This window comes from Scaptodrosophila lebanonensis, unplaced genomic scaffold (assembly GCF_003285725.1).
Source record: "Scaptodrosophila lebanonensis strain 11010-0011.00,11010-0021.00 unplaced genomic scaffold, SlebRS2 tig00000024-arrow-pilon, whole genome shotgun sequence".
Taxonomy (NCBI): domain Eukaryota; kingdom Metazoa; phylum Arthropoda; class Insecta; order Diptera; family Drosophilidae; genus Scaptodrosophila; species Scaptodrosophila lebanonensis.
Window position 1 is genome coordinate 16,932,784 of NW_022060538.1, and position 5,855 is coordinate 16,938,638.

A 5,855-nucleotide genomic window follows, 5' to 3' on the forward strand; every position below is an offset into this window, starting at 1 on the left:
ACATGTAGTTCCTATCCTATACAAAAATTGAACCAATTTGCATATTGAGAAGGATATAGTCAGACTTGATGGTGTTGGATCTCAAATATGACAAAATGCGAATTAGTTGCAAAAACCTTCTATAAGAAGAAAGGAGATCATGTGTACTATAAAACAGTTAGTAGCTGTGCAACAGACTTAACTTTTGAGCTGGTTTTTGGGCTAATTTCAATGCGTGAACCACTGTGCAGTGGCAGCAAGTGCTGCTGCTGTGATATTTTAAGAACAGCGACGTCTTCTCGTCTGCCTTGTGCCTGCTCGACTTCCACTACGCTCTGCAACTTTTATTGCCACAATGTGGCAGTGTGAAGTTGTTGTTGTTGTTGCTGCTGCTGCTGCTGCTGCCGCTTCGTGCCAATTGTGCGCCTGCAAAATGTGTCAAGTGAGCTGTGAGTGATGTGGCGAGTAACAAGGCAACTCGTATGCAGCCTGCGGCATCAAGCGATGCCAAGTAATAAGCATGATGCATAAAATGTATAATTGTCTCGTTTTTGCGTAGAAATTAAAAATAGACAAGAGGCGCATACATACATGTATGGGCTGTGTTTCTGGGCGAGGCAGCTACTCAAAATGGCGTTGTCTTCATTGAGACAATTGTGGTGGACTGGCAGCCACCCAACCACCGCAGTCCCGCCAAACACCCACGCAAGCAGCACCACTTGGTGCCATTCACAAGGCATTTGCTATTTATTGTGAAACGTGTCGTGGCACTCTGGCTCTCTTGTCAGTGTCAATGTCTGTCTAATGAACTCACACAAACACCAATGCGTCCAAAATGGCATAACATGGCAGCTCACACGCACACTGCCGTACATGCGTGTAAAAACGAAGAGCACAGAATGTTTTGCTTTGTCGCAATAATTTGCTTATTTAGCCTGCTTTTGTTGTTTGTTTTTTTCTTTTTTTTTTGGTGCTTTCATTCTTTTAAATACATTGCACGCGCATTGTTAATCTGCTTTTAATTAAAACCAACAGCAAGTAAAATGCGCTCCAACTCTAAGCAGCTTTCCTTCCACCTTCACCCTACCACTCCCCCAACGCCAGCCTTGTGCTAATTGTCCTTTGTTCGCCCACCCCCTCTGACTACGACCCACTCCTCGGCCGCGTTTTATTCTAATGCTGCTTGACAACGGCCATATAACTGGGATTCGTTTGGCCAAATATTGTATGTTACAGGCATATTTACATGTGTAGCTCGAGTGAGATTAGTTGGGGAGGCCGACGAGCTCCACTGCTGCTGCTGTTGCTGTTTCTGCTATTACTGCCATTACAGACATGGCTTGCCGCTTCTGGCAATTAAAATACAAATGTTTTCGTGACACCAAAGTCACTGACAATGACAGTGAATGAATGACAATGAATGAATGAATTAATGAATGCAGAAATGTGGCAAGCCATGAAAACAATATCAAAGCAACCACAACATGAAGCTAATTAAAATGAGAGACGTACTTATAGCAGGAAAAAGCTGAATGCCATTTCGAGTTGGCTTATATTCGTTACGGAAAAAATAAAAATTGTAGCACACATAAAAGGGAAAGAACATTTGTCGAACAAAAAGAGATAGTATTACATTCCATGAATATTATGTTATTTAAAAAAAAAAATACAATTCATCGCAGGTAATATCATCATCAATCAGAAAGAAAGTCTAAGTCGATGACTCAGAGTGCTGCATTTCCTGTTAATTTAATCGAAGTAAAAACGAAGTAAAAAATCGAATTAAAAAGGAATTTTTACTTCTTAGGCTAAATACCTCAAAAAACAGCTATTTAAAGATACTACACAGAAGTAGTCATGCTAGTGTTGCATAATAATGAGGATATTATGTACTGTACTTATCATACTCATATATTTAACCAACTACCCGCCAGAAAAGGGGCCTTGAACACAACAGAATTTTAGCAGTTCTTGTCTTAAAAACAACTTTTATTTATTTGTTTATTAAATTTATTCTGTTCCTGTATTTGAACAAACTTCTTTGCGGCGCCTAACAAATTTCTTGTAAATACAAATGTTTCTTGTTCGTATTCGTGACTTGAGGTCTCATCGTCTTAATAAAAACTCTAGTTAGCAATAAATGTGTAAATCTATATCAGAAAGCTCTGACTCTAATAGAGTAGATCAACACCAACTAAATACGATAATAAGTTCGTCAACACTAATTCAATGTATATGTGAATGTTTAAATTGCATTGTGGTTGTATTTTCGACATTTTTTTTTAAATTTTAAATTGATATAAATTTGAAAAAGGGACTTCATAGTATGTATCAAGAAGAGCTGACAAATTAGCTGGCCATTTATGCATCATCCGTCCCGATCAGCATGGTCCATAGTGATAAATGACAGAATATCAAATATAAATCAATCAAGCTATAAAAACCAAAACCCAACCCAATAGGGACATGTGACGAGTGTCAAAAACAATTAATTATAAAATTTATATAACAAACCGAGGCACAACAACAAAAATAATAGTACCAACGACAAAAGCAATAAAATTGGCCACAAACATGAACAATAACAACAAGAACATGTTGTGTTGAACGAAAAAAGATGAAAAGTGCGCCACACAAAATTATCATTCATAATAATTTGTACAAACAAACTGTGGGAAGGGACGCTGAAGTTGTGCCCAGGCTAGGTAAACAGCCGCCGGCACATCTATACACAATATGTATATATATATACAAGTATATATAGATAGATACATCCAGGCAACAATTACAAAAAATGATGTTTTATTTAAAATACCCGACAGAAGCAACAATAATAGCATTACGAGGGGCGGGTGAGTTGCGCTGTCGTATGTCGTAAAAATAACACAACAGTAACAACAACAATAACAACAACATCGCAACATCGACAACAGCAGTGATAATGTTTTACAACAGCAACAACAGAAACCGAAACAGCAGCAACAGCACATCGTTTGCTGGCAACAGCCGCTCTTTATTCTGCCTCCCAGACCGTCTGTATGCACATTTTTATCAATAAACAAACGTGAAAATATGACAAACAAATTAATAAAATGCAACAACAATAAAGTGGCCGGAGTACAGACATTGACAAAATATTATAAATGGAGCTGTATATTTGTCTATTTGTCTGCCAGCCTCACGTCACTGACAATGAAAAGGGGAAACTCCAACTGTCTGTCAGAGGACGCAGCCTAAATTTAGATTCCCCATCTCGTCGGCCAGCCCAGCACGCACTCGCAGCATGTACGGGAATTTCCGTCCCCTCTTCCGTAATTGTGACAATTTGGTTGCACACAAATGGCATAATAAATGCTGAGCGTATGCAATGATGTGTGAACTGCAACAAATTTGATGCCCCGCTGGCGCCCCCTCTTGAAATGTGCACAGAGGAAGTGATGTTGGGTTTAAAGGCGCATGCCAAAGCCTGTGCCTAGGCCTAGACCTGGGGCAAACAAATGTCACTCACACAACTTGTCAATCGAGTGCCCATCACTCTATGCATAATTCGAGCATCGATTGCTGTTGCAACTTTTAGATGAGCAGGCAGACAAAAAGCCGACTCGACTGCTGCCCTTTGTTTATGCAGCGATGGACGCGATGGAGGCCGCAGGGCCAGGGTCCATGAACCACGAATCATGCCATTGACATGGCAAACGAGCGTTTGGGGGTTCATTATGGTCTGCCATTGTAAAGTGACGCACACCCGCGCTCGCTTCCAGGGCCGAATCGCGTGGCTAGCAACAACAATGGAGCAGGAAGTGTCGGAGCTGCAGCAATGAAGCAGTTTTTTTTTTTTTTTTGACTATGAATGGATTGGTTTGCAGCGATATGTAGACACTCTTGTTGTTGTTTATGTTGGCCTATTGTTGTTATTGTTGCTGCTGCTGTGATTGTAACAGCGTGGAGCTTAAAGGATTTTAAAATGTGCATTTCCGGCAATCGCACGCATAATTAACAATAGGGGAGGTCATAAACAATGCAATTCAATTGATGCGATTCAATCATCGGCTTGGCTTTTTGTAAGCTTTACAAACTTGATGCTGCTCTGAAACTTGATTGCAGTTTGATATGGAGGCTGTTATCAGTTTAGATGTGAATGCAGGCTGCCATCACAGCCATTGCGTAATTCATTAAATTCCGTGATTAGGACGTTTTCGTCCAAACAAAATGTATACCATTAATTATTTTCTAGTACCATTATTAATTCTTTAAGAAATTGTTCCATCTTCTTTCTTTTTAATGCGTAAATGAGAAACTCTCACTATTATTTCAATATACTAGTACTTTGTACTGCGAAATAATTGATACATTTTACATAATTATGGATGACAAATGAATTAATACTTCTTATGTAAAGACGAACACAATTCTGAAAGTAATTCATATTATTTCCTTCCTATAAGCAAACCTATTACGTTTAAAAAATTAAGTAGCCAAAGTTATTTTGAGAAGAGCAGAGCGATTGCAGGCTTCTGCCTCCAAAAATTTAGTTTAGTTTCTTTTTAACAGCCGATTTCTTCAGAAACAATTCTTCAGTCTGATAGTGTGCCCATTATTAGAAAATTCGACTACCTTCTCCACGTTTGGTTGAGTTGAGTTGAGTTCCTTTGCCAAAATCATGAAAAAAGTACATTTGTGTGAAATGATCGGGTTTGAAAAATATATACCACTGGGACTTTTACAAACCCAACATTTTCCATTTTGTTCTATATAAGTACTATGGCATTACGTGATAGATAGCATGCATAGCCCCCATAGCCCCTTATCGAAGCAAAAGGAGGTATACAATTAAAATGAAATAATTTATTGCGCAGTGCAATTAGTGAGCATTCTTTACAAAAGGTAAATGGCCTCGCAATTAGTGAGCGATTTCCGGGCACGTTCGATCACTGCGTCACATTGCACTGAGTAAGGTAAAAGGTCAAATGTTTATCAGTTCGAAGCACGACGAAGACAAGGGCTTCGGCCACATAAATCAAGCAGCGCAGTGCATTGCACGTGACTGTCGATGACTGGTCGGTATTTTGGCCTCAATTGTTGCACGCACATTACCCGAAACCGTTACACTTTACGACAGCTATAAAATTAATATATATTTTGGGACCGCTTTGTCAGCAACTAATTGAAACATGTCTCTTTTCTTTGCTTGCAGCGACAGGACAGCGGCCGCTCATTAAAAAACTTTGCTGTTGGTGAGCAGCCGTAGCCTAGCGTATGAAGTAATTAGAAGCCCCACTAAAAACGCCTATAAATGTCAAGTGACAGAAATATTCGCGGAAAAGCGCACAGCCGCGGAAACCATAATGAAACGAGCAAATAAACGGCAGCTGGGACGCGTGTCTCACACTTTCCAGGCAATATGTTGCCAACCATTGGCAACCAGCAGTAACTACAACAACAACATCAGCAGCAACATCTTCAATAGCCTATCAAGCATAGAGCATAGCATGGCAGCAACATTTTTATGTTGAGCAACTGCCGCTTGCGGCAACAACATTGCGTACATGCAACAACAACTTCGTGCCACATTTAGTCGTGTATCAGACGGTTGTGTGACGTGTTGAGAGTACGGCGAAGCGGCAGAAAATTCCGCAGTGTGGGTGTTGTCGTCAGTGTTGTGAAAAGTGCGAGTGAGAGGCGACTTATTTCTGATTCTGAGCCGAACTGACAACGAGCTTATTAGCTTCAAATAGCATTTTAATCAAAACGAATACAAAGGAAGACAGTAACTCGAATCAAATTAAATATTTAAGCAAAAAAAAAATCAAATACAATCGAATAAATTAAAAAATTAAAAACGAAACCGTAAAGCAAATAATACTTTAAGTAATAAC